Consider the following 17,715-nt stretch of genomic DNA (forward strand, 5'->3'; position numbering starts at 1 on the left):
TAAGTGCAGGACCCACCAAGATAGAGGAGGAAATTTTTCACAATGTATAACAGTGGTTGCAGTTCATGTCAATAACGTCACACCTTGGCCCTGTAATCATGCCTCTCAGACTCATTCAGCGGGTGAGGTAATCTTCTCGATCAGGTGGAAAGAGCTAAAACGTGACACAGGAGATCTCTGCTCCACTGGCTGCAGCCAAAACAGAAAGTTTACCCGGGCTTTCTCCAGTTCCACTCCTCATCCTACAAGAACCTGAATGTGGAAGGGTGAGGTGAGAGATACTTGTGAATACCCTGCTCCTGATTTCTCAGTCATCCGTGGAAGACTGATGAAATAAAGGGTGTAGCTGAGAGCAGAATTTGTCCCTCAAAGCCTGTGAATCCCCACCTAGCAGCTGAGTTTTCAGACACCCCCCTCTCTTCACCTTTCTAGTTCTGTCTCACCATGTGTCTGTGTAGAGGGGCTTATGTTTGACTTACAAGTGCTACAGAGTATGTCACTGGTAGCTCCAGTAACTCAGTTGCTCCAACTAACTCAGGGCATGATCCAAAGTCAATGGAAAGACTATGGGATAGAGATGACAGTATGGGAGGGAGAACATTGCATTATGGGAAGTTGACCTCTTGCTCCCCATCACCCATGCGCAAGCCATTCCTGCCCCACCAAAACTACCCAAAAGACAATATGCTAGATGGTAGCAGGTTGCACACTGGGATACCTACCCAGGATGCACTGCACGGTGCATCAACACAAGCATTCGTGGCGAGTACGCGCCGCGTCGACACAAGGATCCAAGTATGCACACACACAAGAGATATACTAACTGTGGCAGCTATATGCTGATGTAATTTATGTCAGCAAAACTTTGTAGTGTAGACATGGCTTTAGGCTTCGGATCAATCCCTAACACAGAAAGGCACCATCTGCGCTCATGCTTCCTTTAGGTTCTGCCTATGGAAACACAAACCAGTGGTCTGTACACAGGCTGGCAGAACACACAGTGGTGCTGGAGTGCTAGAGAATAACACGCCGGAATAAGAGCATGAGGTCCCATTGTTAGGTGGGTGTTGGGTGCTTGCTCTGTTATCACACTCACTTCCACCAGCTGAAACTCACCATGTGCCGCATTTCTGTGGGTAGCAGCCCTGTTTCCTTTTTTTAAAAGTGCACCTTATTAAATAAGTGAAGCAGCTTTACACACAATTCATTGCCATAGGGGAATTTGGGTTGTGGTCCTGTGCTCAGGGGCTGGGGACTTTGTAGCAGCATGTCTAGCTCCAGGGGAGAGGGTGCAGAGCACAGAGTTGTGCTAAAGTCACTTCTGTGACATTGCATTCTATATGATTTTATGAAAGTATGCCGCTGAGTGTGAATAGAATGTAACTAAAATATGCTTCATGCAAAAGGTCTCTTGTAAGGTATCATTACAAAGTTTATAATCTATTGAGTGTGGTCATCCTATTTGTATAAATGTATCACTCTTGTATCTGAAACTAGAAATATGAAATATAACTCTGAGGACCTATTGTAATTATGCAAAGTGTGGGCCATTAATGGTGGTTTGGAATCTTGATGGCTCCCATCAACCAGGACAATTGCCTGTGGATGGCTCTGTTTGCAGTCAGGCCTTCCTGTGAGTCAGGCTGGGAGGAATGAAGGCTTGGGCTCTTACAGTGACATGTGATCATGTCACCTGAACTGGAATCTATCTTTAACTGGTGTTTTTCCATTGAGGAGGAGGGGTGGGAACCCAGAGGGACAAAGGATTCCCGCCTTATGCAAAAGATATATAAGTGGGTGGTACAGAACAAAGGCGGCGGCAATCATGAGAAATCCCCTAGCTACCACCTGAGCTGGAACAAGGGCTGTGCCGGGGAAAGGGTTGTGCCCAGACTAGGAAGGCATCCAGTCTGTGAACGAAACTTATTGAAACATCTCTGAGGTTTTATCTGTACTCAGTTTTATTACTGTACTAGGCTTAGACTTGCATGTTTTGTTTTATTTTGCTTGGTAATTCACTTTGTTCTGTCTGTCACTACTTGGAACCACTTAAATCCTACTTTCTGTATTTAATAAAATCACTTTTTACTTATTAATTAACCCAGAGTATGTATTAATACCTGGGGGGGGGGCAAACAGCTGTGCATATCTCTCTATCAGTGTTATAGAGGGCGAACAATTTGAGTTTACATAAGCTTTATACAGGGTAAAATGGATTTTTTGGGGGTTTAGACCCCATTGGGAGTTGGGCATCTGAGTGCTAAAGACAGGAACACCTCTTAAGTTGGTTTCAATTAAGTCTGCAGCTTTGGGGCACTCTGGGTCTGTGTTGGAGCCGACTGGCGTGTCTGGCTCAACAAGACAGGGTACTGGAGTCCCAGGCTGGCAGGGAAAGCAGGGGCAAAAGTAGTCTTGGCACATCAGATGGCAGCCCCGAGAGGGTTTCTGTGCTCCAACCCATCACAACTTCATCTCATCAACAAGCACAAGAGCCAGACACCGAAGGAAGCTATGTCCAATGCAAGGCTTCTGATGGCGGGGCTGGCCTGGGAAACCAGAGGAGGCTCAGAAGATCCCGCCAAACAACATTAACTCTGCCATATGGGAGAAACCTTCTTCAGAAGAGATCGCTTATTCATCCTTACCCTGTCAGGTTAGCTTTACCTGGGTGTAACTCCAATGCTTCAGTAGAGTCGGTCCTGATTTTCACCAATGTAAATAAGAGGAGAAGCTAGCCCCCTTGTCTTTACTCCACTTCAAGTCTGTCCTTTGTCAGGTAAAGCACCTCATCACAAGGTGGCCTCTGAAGATACAGCACTGATTTACCCCAGCTGTGGATCTGGCCCATTGAAGAAAAAAAAAACTTTACTGGCATGAGCAGCTCAGAGTATTGCCTGACTGTAAATGACAGTAAACTTGTGAGATTCATGTCTCTGGATCTAGGTGAATGTCACTGTAGAAACATAATAGGAAATTAGTCTGTTCTGCCATAAAAGGAAGAAGCGAGGGGAGACCCAGAAGGGGTCACAACATGACAGCAGGTACTGGAGATTTCTCTTGGCTTCAAGGCTGCATTATTTGATCTGTTCAGGGTGTCATGTGCCAGCCAGCCTGCTCTGTGTGTGTGTTCAGCCAGCTACTGCATGTCTGAATTTTCCTAGCCAGATGGTTGGTTTAACTCCTTCGGCTATGAACCACATTGATCATAGGGGTAAGTGCATTTTCGAGGCAATGTTATGGAACCAGTTTGGGTCAGGCAGGAATGCTTCTTGAGTTGGTACTGGGTTCTTTAAAAGTAGTCTCTGCATAGGATGACCACCTTTGTTGGATGGAAATAAGGGAAAACCACATGAAAAATAAGGGACAACACTTTATTTGAAGGGACATCTTAGGGAAACATGATTTCCCTTAGCATATCATGTATTTTTTCTCTCAAGTATACAGTGCAATTATCATAAACTTCAATTTAATGTTTAAAATAGTTTTAATTTGTAAGTTTTAATACATCATAAAATAAGGGACAGGTGCTCACCTTAAGGAACAAATCGATTAAATAAGGAATGGTCCCTTAAAATAAGGGACAGGTGGACATCCTATCTCTGCAATGGGCCCATATGATACAAATGCACTGCATTTGACAGAATATATAAAAGCAAATAATCCTAGAAGCTTAGATGTTACAGCTCAGTCCAATTTCTGTTCACCACATGCTAGAACTTCCTCTGAAAATGTCTCTCTCTGTAGAGATCAGGGTAAGGAGCAATCGCATATTACTGCTGAAATGGCAACATCATATGCAAAGGTTGTGTTGCACACACTGCACTGCCAGGCAGTCTTCATGGATGTGTAGGACAAAGATGCCTTTATTCGGCCACTGGGGTGACAGTGTCTGAAGAAGGGGAGGACACAGTAAGTTTCCACCTCTATAGATCCTCCTCTGTGCCTACAAAGCCTCAGTTAATTCACTGAGCTCCTCAAAGATGCCAAATGTGTATTTATGTATTTATCCATCCAGGGGACAAGGCTCATATAACACAGCCTGATTGGAAAATCCACTAGGGAAAGCTAACATTTCTGCTATTCTCTCAGACTTTGAAATTTTGCTGGCCCTCCCCTCCCTCTCAGTACGTGAACCTGTAAGCCAGTCACAGGAGTGAGAAGGGAGTACAGTGTACAGAGGGGAGGAAAGCTCAACCTGATACCAAGTGAGTAATCAGCAGGGGGAGGTTCTCAGGCCCACCATGTCATTAATAATGGATTTTATCAGTGGTCTCTCAGCACCAGCCTAGCAATCTCATGTAGAGTAACTACAAGGGCGCACTTCTGCTACTGAGCAGCTGTCAGAGAGCGGTGGCAAGATAAAGTTTGAGGAAAGCGAGCAAGAGAGGGAAAGGAAAACACATGCTCCTGCCTTTAAAATCACTGGGCCCAATTCAGAGACATGGGAAAAGCTTTGAAGTCAACGGGCATTTCGCCTACATCTCCAAGGGCAGGGAAGAGCCCACCATCTCTCTTCTTTTGTCTCTTTGGTTGTACGCACCATTAGTAAAACCATATTCCAAGCCTAAAAAGGCCTAGAGAAGTGACACTCTTAGGCTAAGGACCTGAGGAATAGGTCACTCCTCCATACATCTTCCTCTCCCTCACCGTCTTCTCGTCTTGCTGTCACCTATTATTTCATTGTTGTCTATTAGCAACTTATTCTCTATGTTAGCAGTGCATCTCTCTAGTTAGAGAAGTTCCCATCGACAGTCATGCAATTTACTCCTCCTGGGAGAGTTCTCTAGGCAGAGAATGATTGCTGCACCCTGTGTTTCCACAACCTGCACTCCGTTGCCTTTACCTGTCACCTCACTCACTGCTATTGGGAACTCCAGAAGGAGACACATTTGAAGAGCTCCAAGTTGTTATGCTAGTAGCAACACCTCTTGTAAAATTCATGCTCCCTGTGGGTCTTTGAATCCTGCTTTGCAAAGTGGTCCCCTTACTACATCCTCTGCCATTGGCCAGTATTCTGCTCTCAATGTCTCTGGTGTAGTCCCAGAGTCACTCCGCCGACTTCAACTGAGTTGCTTTGGATTGACATCACATCAGTGTCACTGGGAGCAGAATTAGCCCTGTTGCTCCTCTCTCCACATCTGGGTGTGAAGCAGGTTGCCGTGTGGTCTGTGACTTCTCACTGTTTAGAAATCCCAGTGCTCTGTTTGCCACTTACCACGCCCAGGAGTCCGATCTGGCATCCTGGGAATTTCAAACAACATCAGTTAAGACTTCATTGTTCCTTTGACTCCTGTTTCTTTCATGGAGTCTTAGTCCTTTCTGTATCCAAAGCTGAAGGGAATGGGAATGACTGTTAGAACTGGTGATTTGTGGCCTCTTCATGCATTCTAACAAAGAAATCACAGAAACCTGATCATTTCACCTATGAAGATGAGCTGGGAAAATACTGCAGACAATGTGAAATAAACAAGGGATAGAAATGTTGCTCCCTTTGGCAAACAGAACTGGTGCCACCCAATCACACTATGCACAAAATGTTAATAACACTGGTAAACAATCATAAACCAGCTCATTTGTAAAAGTGCAGTGCATTTTTAAATGGTATTTTCATGACTAAGTTGGTTTCTGATTTGCTGAGAAATAAACCAAGCCAGTTCTCTATATGCCACTGAAGTCAGTAGAGTCACACCGCTGTATAAATGGTATAAGTGGTATCAGGCCCTACATTTTCACTAACGTTGGAGTGATCAATCTTTGTTCCTTCACCTCAGCATCTACTAGACACAGAGGATCTGATTCTCCTCTCGCTTATACTAGTATTGCATCTGTGAAACTCATTGTCTTAAGTGAAATTACCCCGACTCCAGAACAAAAGCAGGACCAAAATGAACAGAGAAGGAGGCTGCCGTCTCTTTTGCAGGGCCTACTTGTTCCTAGGAGAGACTATGTGTTAGCAGGTGTAATTGGCCTGGAAAGGAAGGAGGGAAAGAGAAAGACAAGGACATAGCCTCCAGCACTTCATTTATGACAACATCCTTCCAGTGATCTATGCTTACTTGGGGAGGAAGTATGGTGCTAATTCTACCCTTGACACAAGGATCAAGCAGTGTTGTCAACACGTTTTTGCCTTTTAAAGGTTCCCCTGATTCTGGAGTGTGCCATTGGCTCAGCGACTTGGATTCCTGACAGAGGGAATCACTGAAGCTGGGTCTCATTCAGGTTCAAATGAGTTGTTCTCTATTTTATAGCAACTGGGGAAAATACTGAATAAGGAGCAGCCTGTGCATGCTGAGTGTAGCCAGTTCCAGTGGGTGGAGGATGATTGCTAACTAAACTGGTGGCCAGGAGACCGAAATGGGTAAAGGTGAGGGAACAGGTACCTCTCCAATCTGTGCTTTAAGGGTCTTCTCTGTTGCAGACATTGCCACAGTTATCCAGGTCTGTAGCATCTCCAGGTTGGATTGATTAAATGTGTTCTTACTCGTGTCTACCCTCAAAGATCATCCAAATGCATTATCTCCATGCTTCCCTGAAAGAGACAGGCTGCCATGAGCAATATAAGTCCTGAGCACCATGTCCCACACTGCTTACCCACTTACTTCAGAGTGTAAGTCAAAGTGTAGGCTCTGATCCACATAGCCATAACTGGTCTGGGACATGGCTGCTTAAAAAACAGCCTGTTTTCCTATGTCCTGTCACAGTGGTTGAGATCAGCTTGGATGTTTCTGCTGACAGCTCCTAGGACTGAACTTCTTGGGACTGGCAGCACGACTGAATTCCCAACCGAGGCACTTCACCCATGGAACTCACTGCCAGGGTTGGTTTGCCAGAGCGGGGGTGGGGGGGGGGGGGGGAAGGTGGGCCTTCAGAGCACTGTGAAAGGCATAGGGAATCTGTTCAGCCTGACCTTTGTGCACGTGGCTTTCAGGAGGTACCTCTCACAGAAGGCTGCAGCCGCCAGGTCTGAACAAACCCTGCTGAGTCTGTTTGCATGGGTTGGCATCCCATCAACCATTGCTGGTATTACAGAAGATGATGCTGGTTAGTAACCATATTAAAGCTCCTGTGGCATCTGTGCCCTTGCTATTTAGTGTAGCAACCACTGCAGCAAGAGAGGAAGTTCCCCCACTTCTGCTGCCAGATGGAGATCTGGCTTCTTCCTTCCTGCAAAGGACTTCCTAGATTAGAAGGGCTAGTGGCCCTGACCAGGTGGCTTCCTAGGGGATCAGAGAGACAGCACTCTCTAAAATCTGGGGAAGGAGTTACCAGGATGGAACAGAGAGCCCAGGACACCAGTGCCCCAGAATATATTGTTGGCCCGAGTGGCTGGCCAATTTTAGGGGCCTTGCTGGGTTGTTTCCATGAAGAAGAGAAATTGATGATGGGGGTCAGGTATGTCTTTGGTGCAGTCCTGTTTATTTACAAAGAACGTACTCAACAAACTAGAAACAAACAACTGCAGGCAGTTTCCTTGTTCACAATTTCCAAATCTGCCTTGCCAGCCAGCGCTGTGCCCCATGGACATTTGACTCTGCTCCCTCTCAGGGCCAGGCTCACAACTGTGTCTCTCACTATCTGCTGGCTCTCGCTTGGCTTTTAAAATAAATATAGGGAGATATCCCTATCTCATAGAACTGGAGGGGACCCCGAAAGGACATCGAGTCCAGCCCCCTGCCTTCACTACCCAGACCAAGTACTGATTTTGCCCCAGATCCCTAAGTGGCTCCCTCAAGGATTGAACTCACAACCCTGGGTTTAGCAGGCCAATGCTCAAACCACTTTCACTCACACCACACCTGCAACCAATCAGTGTCCTACCCCCTTTGTTTGCAACTAGTACCCAGGAAGCACTCTGGCCCCCATGGCTTGGGCCAGGTCTACACTACAGAACCTACCTCAGTAGAATTGTGTTGCTCCGGTGTGTGAAAAATCCATACCCCAGAGCGACGTAGTTACACTGACCGTAACCCCCTGTGTAGACAGTGCTACATTGGCAGGAGAGCTCTGCCCGTTGACAGAGCTACCGCCTCTAGGAGAGGTGGATTAACTAAGCCAATGGGAGAACTCTCTTCTGTCAACGTAGGAATGTCTTCACTTAAGTGCTACAGCAGTGCAGCTGCACCCATGCAGCATGTTAAGTGTAGACCTGCCCTTAGTTCCTGCTAAAGCCTTGCCATGCTGCCCAGTGCCTTGTGTGGTAGTTTCTAATGTTTCAGATCTCACTACGCAATGGAATATTTAATTGCTCTTTCGGTTAGCCTGAATGAAGGGTGCTTAGTACACCCATTGACTTTACCCAGGTCTGTAATTGATGACAGCTACTAACATCTTGGAGCATAACATATTTAAAATAAGTTTGGGGTTTCCAGGGGCTTCAGTGAGAGGATGGCTGGGGGCAAGGTCTGTGCCAGCAGAACCACTTGGGAACCTGATTTTTTGCAGATTTGAGTCTACACTACCTTGCTGGAAAGGGAACTTTATAGTATTCCCATCCAACAACAGTTAGAACAGCATCAATGCATGGATTATTAGACCTAGATGAATTTCAGGGTACAGATCAAGGCAGATTTATCAAATCAAGACAGCTTTGGATGGTCAGTATATTTCCTGGTCAGGGTAAAAATCTCTCTGAAATGCTAGGAATGTACCATTTTTATTACTGACTGTGGCAAATCAAGCACTCCCGAGCACGGCACCTCCTGCTGGTCCTCCAGGAATTAGCTCATTCCAGCACTTGGAGCATCTCCGGCTGGCCAGGGTCTCTCCTGCCTCAGGCCCCATGTCCCTCCTGGACCCCGGTGCCCCTTACCCTGGGGTTCTGTCCCACAGCAGTCCCCATACTCTGGGTCTCCCCTCCCAGGGACCCCCCAATCCTCTATACCCACCTTGCCTCAGTGGCTACTGCCAGTCGTCATCTAGCCCCCACTCAGTGGGGCAAACTGCAGTCTAATGGCCACTCATCATTGGCAAGGGGGTTGGACCTGCTGCCTTTCTAGGCCCAGCTGTCTCCCTACAGCCCCAGTACCCCCTTTGGCCTTCAGCAAGGCCTCAGCCTGGGGACTCACCAGGACAGAGCTCCCCGACTCTGCCTGCCCTTCCCCAGCACTGCTTTGCTTCAGGTCCCTGTGCTCCCAGGCAGCTAAGTCCTTCCCACTCCAAGGCTGGAGTGAGACTCTAAGCCAGCTCTTCCCTCACAGCCCTCTTATCAGGGCCAGCTGGGCCCTGATTGAGCTGGCCACACCTGTGGTCAGCTACTCAGCCAGCCTCCCTCAGCTGTTCTCACTCCTCATATCCCAGGAGCAGGGTAACCGCCCCACTACACTGACAAATCATTACAAAAATTGTGATTTTTAAAAGTCCAGATAACTTCTCCTGAATGTCTCAGCTCCTCCCAAGAGATCTCATGACTGCTGTGGAAGATCCCAGTAGGCAGTATGTGGGCCAACCCGTCAATAAACAGGAAACGGATTAATTTCTACTGCCTAGACATGTTTATTTCAAAAAGCATTTTGATTTCTGCATAAGGTAAGGTAGTGTAGTTGTAGCCATGTCAGTCACAGGATATTAGAGAGATAAGGTGGGTAAGGTGATATTTTTTATTGGACCAACTTCTGTTATGAGAGGGACACGCTTTCGAGCCACACAGAGAAGAGAACAGCTCTCCAGAACAGAAGTTGGTCCAATAAAAGATATTATCTCCCCCACCTTGTCTCTCTAAGTCAGGGCAGACAGTTAAGTGGTGAGAGTTGAACTTATCTGCCTTATCTAAGTCACTTCATACACCTGATAAAATTCCTCTTGTTAATCGGGAGCAGCCTGTAAGATATTACAAAGCAAAATCAAATATTTGCTATCCTTGTTCCTATTGTCACACATCATGATTATTCTATTTAAGCTCCCCAACAGACCAGCTGTTGGCTAGAATTTTCTCCTTGTGTCAAGCTATCCAAGTCATGATATAATATAAAGCATACAAGTCTTGACTGCTCAAGAGGTATCTCAACTTCCCTGAGCTCCTGCCAGATTTTAGTTTCTTTTTTTTTTTTTTTAGATCTGTCTGTATGGGATTTTTTTTTTTTAAAGTGAGTGACTAAATTTATAGGCTAAAGTCACGGATAGTGATGGTGGGCAACAAGCAAGTTTCTCACTCTGGCTCTGCTGATGCATCTCATTCCTAACTTGCAGCCCTACCTGCCTTGTTAGTCCTGTCCAAGTCTCCCCCTCTAGCTCTGCTGAGGACTCTCACTCCTGACCCACAGCACCTCCTGCTATTCCACTTCCAAAGTCGCCATCCAGCTCTATCAATAACCTCAGTCCCGACCAGCAGGATTCTTGGTGTGTCTTTGGCGCAGAAACTAATAACCATGGGGAATTATTTCATGGTTGTTTTGGAGTTTTTTTTAAAGGGAACACAAGTTTACCAGGAACTCATTTCACTTGTCATTTGATGCCAGATTTCCCAGGACAAAATACCTTGTGCATTAAACATTGTGCAGTTTGACTCTGAAGTGTTCTTATGTTTGTCATAATCATGAGTGACACCGTGACTTCATCTTCCATAATACACCTCTACCTCGATATAACGCTGTCCTCGGGAGCCAAAAAATCTTACTATGTTATAGGTGAAACCGTGTTATATCGAACTTGCTTCGAACCACCGGAGTGCGCCCCCCCCCCCCCGGAGCACTGCTTTACCGCGTTATATCCGAATTCGTGTTATATCTGGTCGCGTTATATAGGGGTAGAGGTATACTGCTAAGTGTCAATAAGTAGGAACAGTATATTCCATTCAGAGTCCAGTAAGCTATCCAACATGTATTCAATACTCCTCTGTCACCTCATAATCCTACCACTCCTCCCTCTTCCTCTCTCTTTTTCCCTCTTCAGTGAGATTCATGCAGCCATATGTATCAGCTCTGCCCCTTTTGGAAATGTTGTGTTGCTTGCACATGTGTACTATCATAGAGCGCACCTGGGGGAGCCTGCATGCACATTGCCCTATGGACTCAGTCTGGAAAGTGCTTCCTAGTCATGTGTTAGCACAGGCTGCTCTTTGGGGAGCCACACCTGAGAGGCAAACATGCTGTGGTGAGCCACCTGTGGTACCAGCTGCCAGATGAAATCACGCCAGCTTGCAAAGTCAGGTCATCCCACAAGCAGCTCACTTATTATTGCAGCCTGCTTGATTCAATCATCTAGTAACTCTTTCCCTGATATCACTGAAAGCATTGCACTAGGCATAGTGTGCAGGAATGACGACATCTGTACACACAGCCTTGAAAAATGCTGCAAAGCACCTTAAACCCCAGAGGTGGATATCCTGTCATTTGCAAACAGAATCAAAAATGTTACACTGATCTATACTTCTGTTATTTTTGCTTTGACAGAAGATGTACCTTATATCCTGACCATATACATGTTACAATATGGACTAATTTCACTTGCATCGGGCTAAATCAGGAGTCACTCAAGGAATCCAGTGGAAATACACCCACGTAGAGCCAGTATAGAGAGAAGCAGAATCATGCCCTATATGTTATCATCTGTACGCTGAGCTATATTGTACATATACACCAATCTACTTGACTACATAGAAAATATATTTTAAATGAGCTGACCCACTGGTTTACTCCCTGCTGTGTGTGGGATCCAGGATCCTGGTTCTGAGCTCAATCCCTCAGTCTTTAGCGCTGGCAGCGGTTGGGACATGTAGCTAAAATGGCATGTTGGGCCCCTTGGGGAACAGAGCACCCCCACTGCTTTTTAGCAGTCCCCTGTAAAGCTCAAGTAAAGGAGCAGCACTGACTAGCTTCACAGGGAAGGGCAGTGTGATGCATGGTCTTCAAAGAGCCTGGGAGGAAATGGAATCCCAAGGGATGCTCTGAAAAAATGGTAAAATATTAACGCATGGGCTAGCTTTGTGGCTTAGTACTACTCACTGTGCTGTCACCCCAGCACATGTTGCAAGACCTGACCTACACAGGCTGGGATCAGCTTGTAGGGACACTTGAGTGGCTTTGAATTTCTCTTGTGGCTCAAGGAATTTCCTGTGAGTTCTCCTGAGCTGGCACTTTGTCAAAACAGTTAGGCATTAATCTGTGTGGTTTTATAATTGATGTCTGTGTACCTGGAGGTTACAATAGCACTTTACACCATGAAAATAAAGTTCACCAAAGAAAGCCCCAATCATCTCCTGTACCGCAAGGGAACTGTCTGGGTCCCACAAATGACTCAGCACATGAGTAAGGCTGACTGTGGACTTCTGGCATCCACTTTGCAATTATGCCATGCTCTCCATTATGTTCTAATCACCCGCTCTCCTCAGACAGACTCATCAGCCTGAGAGGCTTTCCTGTCTCTTTAAAAGGCAGGACATTTGGGAATAAAACATTGGCTATTATTACTCATGTGTATTGCATATACATATACCACTTTTACCTTTCACTCTCTGTAGGGAAACAGAAGTGCCACACCATGACACCATTATCTCCCCTGCACCCTCCATGCCTGTCATCCTTTCCTTGTGTCTTCAGTCTATCCTTAGACTGTGACACTGCCATTTTCAGTCGCCTGAGGAATTTGGATGCCTATGCATTCAAATCTCTTAGATGGTTTTGAAAATCTCCTCCTAAACCCCTCAAGGTAAAGACCACAACCCTAAGGCCTCCTAGTGTTTCACAGGAACATCCAGTCGCAGCAATACCTGGTGCCTCAGAGTTGTGGGATCAGAAAACATAAATCCAGAATTTTTTGAATGTGTCCGGTGGGGATGAGCTGTAACCCAACAAGATGTCACTATCAGCAGATGTCCCCAGGCTAGCATGGATGAGCGAGAGCCGCAATATGGGTAGGCTTGGCAGAATTTGATTATTTCTTTTTAATAATTTCGATGGCTAATATCTATGTTTATTTTTAAGCATTTTTTCAAATTTTATCAATTTAAATTTTCACAGTTGTGGGAAATTACGGGGGGGAGTCAGACAATTATTTAATGACATTAGACATTGAGATTCAAAACGTTAAAGCTTTATAAACATTAAAAGACTCAAGTCAACGTCATGTCAAAATGTTAGCTTTAAATCAAATTCTAATAAGATCTCAAATAGCATTTTTATTACTGTACAAATCTATAAATTTTGATTATTATTGATGGAAATAGGTTTTAATTGGTTTGTGAGTGTACGGTGAAATTGATGTTTTATCGATATTTACTGATAAAAATCTGATCCTTCCAAGCCTAAATATGAGGGTTTTATCATTGCTTCTAGAGTGACAACAATGGCCAAAGAGGAGAGGGAGTGGAATCTAGGCGGACACACCAAAGATAGCAACTTGTGCATACATCCAAACTCTGACTAGAGATGCACCGATCCCAACTAGGGGGCACCCCTAAGAACTCTCCTAATCCAAAGTGAACAGTCTTTTTTAAGTAGTTGAGTAAAATATTCATAGTTTCATGAGAGATTTTCAAGGCTGAACAAGGACTAGGAAAAAACTCAAAGACACTGGGATTCAACAATAGGGCTTGTCGGAACCTGGTTTCCCATACTCTGGCGAAGTCTGAAAATAAAAAAATCATTCTCCATCAGAATGAAGCCAGGGCTCCAAGGACAACCAGAACTGGCAGGCTTCCTAGAAGGGAGCATAAAAGCCCTGAGGACTCCAGTTTAAGCCAGGGCAACCAGGGTCCCATTTCTTCATCAGCCCAGGAGATGGGTGAGGTGGTAGGAAACCAGGCAGTTTTCCCTTTGAAACCTGCCTGGTTTCCATCAGAAGATTTGACAAAAATCAACACATTCCTGTGAAACATTTTGACAAATGGGCATTTTCTGACAGAAAAATTCAACTACTCAGCTGACACAGGGACTTGAGAACAGGGCCTAGAAAGAAGGACTGAGGGAATTTGGATAGCCTGGAAAGATGTCATATAAGAGGAGAATAGCAATTCTGTGGAAATATCTACAGGGTGATAATGTAAAGGAGATGAAGGAATTGTTCATACTGGAGATTAGCATCACAGGGTGAACTGGGCCTGTACGGGGTTAAGGTCCCAGCTCTGATCTGTGCCTGAATCAGGTGACCAAGGGTCCATGTGTGATGGCAGCCCAGAAGCAGCACTGACTATTAGAGGCTGCCCCTCTCATATAATGAGAGAGACCCACAGGGAGCAGAAAGTGCTGGGAGGCTCTCCAGCCATAGAATCAAGGGAAAGGACTGTGTTGGCCCCAAGGAGAGCCAGGAGGAAGGAACCTGCAAACCTAGCCCCTGTGACCCAGAAAGGACTAGGTCCAGAGGACTAGAGGGGATTAACTGGGAAACTCTGCTCACCAGAGAGAGAAGGAACTGCTTGCACTTCGTGGGCCCAAGTGAATTATTTCATGTTATGTTTCAATAAACTAGGCCTCAAGAAGAGGGGAACCTGATTCAAAACCTGTGGGATGGATGTGTTTAGCCCTTGGAGAGTCAGAGAACAAACAGGCCAGGATGACTAGATGCCTACCATTCCCTGGGTCTGATCTAAATGCGTCACCTGATACATCCCAGGATCTCATTTCCCTTTCTCACAGCCGTAGTTCAGGTTTCACTTAACTGTATGGTGCTCTTCTAGTGTAGACAGGTGGTCTTGAGATGGGATTAATCAGAACAGTGAAGACTGAGTAACACCCTGGATTATTCCACTAGCCTTCCACCTGTGACGATCCAGGTTCAAATTTAGATTTGTTTGATTATTTCAACACAATCTTTAACGGACATTTTATCCACATTGCAAACCATCTTCATAACAGGGAGTCTGCTGAAGAGAGAACCCTAATGCAGGAATAGCTGGGAGCTGCAAATTAGAAGGGTGGTACAGTGTAATAGCCAAAGAGTGGAAGAGAGGAGTCCAGGGGAATGCTGGAGGTCAGGTTTGAATCATTTTGGTCAAGCTCTGTACAAGAAGTTTACATGGCCCCTACCTGACTCTGTTTTTATTAGTCCTCCTCACTTCCATGAGCACTAGATTCATACTCATTTGCAAGAGAGAAGCAGATAACATACATAACTAACTGCCCATTTCCCCCTCTTTTATAATTCTGTAGTTCCTTCTTAAAATAACCATGTGAATCTGTGGTAAAGATCCCAGCTCATGTGGTTGGTTCTGTACTCACAGACACAGCGTAATAAAGGGGCAATAAAGGGAAATGTGGCACTTTAAAGTTTATCCTGTAAGGTTAGAGTGATGGTTATAAAAAGAAACTGACCTCTCACCTATACTATGTCCAGGTAGAAGAAAAGTGGTGCTGGTTCTTTAAGTGTGTGTGTCAGATGGGGGGCGGGAGGTGAGGATCAGTGACAGTAGGTTGGCCAGAGCAGAGTATTAGCAGAATTGCAGAGTAAAGTCCAATGTTCTGCACCCTGGACCATACAAAGAGCATGAGCTGGGAGAAAAACAGGAAAAGGAAAGGAAAGGGGCTTTATTTTCACAGGCCAGGGCTTCTCAGGTTGTTCACGGCAAGTGGTTTTTTAGTGGTGCTGATCAAATAATCAAAAAGTAATCCACAGTATGTTAGTGAACAAGCTGGTGACAAAATTTTAACTAGCAAGGCCAGTGGTTCTCAACCTTTTCAGACTGTGACCCCATGCTACAAAAGAAAGAAGTTTAAGGACTCTTCTCCCATAAGTTCGAGTATGTCCCTCCCATATAGCCATAAAGAAAGAGGATGGTCGTGACTTCCTGAAACCTGTTCAGAACTCCCCTGTGGTTGCAATCTCCAGTGTGAGAGCCCATGATTGGAGTGCTGTACAGCCCTCCCCCCTCACCTCTCGCCCATAGTAAATGAGCACCTCTTAGACATCAGTGACTTCATCTTCTCAACACCTTGTAAGACAGGGAAGGATAGTTATCCTTATTTTACAGATGGGGAAACTGAGGTACAGAAAGGTGAAACTTTCCTAAGGTCACACAGAGAGTCTGTGTCACAGCCAGGAATTAAAGCCATATCTGAGTCCTAGTCCAGTGCCTTAACTCTATGGGCTTCTGTGATGGGGTGGGACTCACCACTTCAGTGCCTGCTGCTGGCCATGCTGGGAATTAGCTCTTGGTTGCTATTGCGCTTTCCTCTAGTGGTGTCTCACACCGTCACTTCTGCTCCACCTCAAAGACCCACGTCGCTCCCCAGACTGCAGCCTCCTCTTCTGGGCACGGCCCTCCGGCTGTGCCCCACTCCGCTTTCTCCCCCCTTCCCAGGAAACTAGCTGTCTCTAGTTCATCCACTTGCCGCTGTGGCCTACTACAGACATCAGTCTAGCCCCTCACCTCAAGGGGTAAACTGCAGTCTGAATACTGGTCACCCACTCTATAGCAAGTGGGGGGAAAGGGGAGGGGGTGAGCCCGCCTGCTACTCTGGACCCCGTCCCTGGAACCCCATAGCTGGCGGCCACATGCTGCTGCTTCTCCAGCTCCTGCCGCCTATTTGCCTGGGCCTCTTCCCCATAGCCCTAGTCCCTTCCAGGCCCTTTGAAACAGGGGCATCAGTATGGCAGTCCTCAGGCTGGAGCTCCCTACTGCTCCACTCACCTTGCCCAGCACTGCTCTATCTATGGTACTCCTCTAAGGCAGCCAGTTCTTCTCCCTTGCAAGCCAGGGAGAGATTGCCCCTGCTCTGTTGAGCAGCCCTTCTTATATGGCCCTCCACCGGCCCTGACTGGCTGCTCCAATAAACCTTCCCCTGACTGGCTCTCTACAAGCCCTCCTCCCATTGGTTGGGTTTTGTGCAGCCTCCCTGAGGGCTGCTTTAACCCTCCATCTACCTGTGTGGGGCAGCCGCCCCACCAAAGCTTCCTTTTTCCCCTATTCTTTTTCGGGTCACATTATTCATTGTTCAGGGGAATTTGGAAAACCACCAATTTGCGAAAATTTTCACAGTTCCCAACGCCTTCACCAATATTCACAAAAGCGGATATTTCACTGACAATTTTCACAGGAAAGGGTGTTGTCCATTATTTATACAAGGCCTATGAGTCACTTACAGACTTGACACAGGATGTATGTGTTGCATAGGCCTTGTTTGGGCCCTCTGCACAGAGATGTAATCACTCTGCGGGCCCAGTCCTGCAGCTTATTTCCATGAGTAGCTCTGCTTTGGTCAGTTAGAAAGTGGGGAGAATAAATACAAAATAAACAGAACCAAACCTATACCTAAGGCTAAGATTCCTCAGACTCTCTTATCCAGACCCATCTTGAAGGTTCAGCAGGTAGGATGCTCCCACCTTTAACATGTTTGCACCTGTAACAGCATGGCTTGCTCCTAATGGGTGAAAGACTGGGGCTAGTCAACCCTGATTACAGAATGAGCCCCACCTGAGAGGAAGCAGGTGATTCCAGTATAAACACAGCAGAAATTCTTAGGGAAAGGAGGAAATCCAGGAAACTGGGCCTATGCCTGTAAAGAGTAAGATGGTACCTCAGGACCCTGAGTTGTTATGTGGGAGGACAAACTTAGGGTGACCAGACAGCAAGTGTGAAAAATCAGGACAGGGGATGGGGGGGTAATAGGAGCCTATATAAGAAAAAGACCCCAAAATCGGGACTGTCCCTATAAAATTGGGACATCTGGTCACCCTAGACAAACTCCAGGTGGGAAGTGCTGGGAGGCCTTATTGGAAATCCTTGGAGGTGTCCGTCCACATCTAAAGGCCCCTCCCCCAGCCTTGCGTGAGGGACCACTGGACCCG

The 17,715-nt window shown here is 46.2% G+C and overlaps 1 long non-coding RNA gene across 1 annotated transcript; it reads right to left on the reverse strand.

Annotated features, from left to right (window-relative positions):
• Positions 1–5,240: 5,240 nt before the first annotated feature.
• Positions 5,241–16,454, reverse strand: LOC117874190. The gene is made up of 3 exons (XR_004644916.1): positions 16,040–16,454; positions 6,381–6,529; positions 5,241–5,331 (listed from the first exon to the last, which is right to left on the reverse strand). It is a non-coding gene; the product is annotated as an uncharacterized LOC117874190 (long non-coding RNA).
• Between the last annotated feature and the right edge of the window lie 1,261 nt (positions 16,455–17,715).

The sequence above is a fragment of the Trachemys scripta genome, chromosome 3 (assembly GCF_013100865.1).
Source record: "Trachemys scripta elegans isolate TJP31775 chromosome 3, CAS_Tse_1.0, whole genome shotgun sequence".
NCBI lineage: Eukaryota > Metazoa > Chordata > Testudines > Emydidae > Trachemys > Trachemys scripta.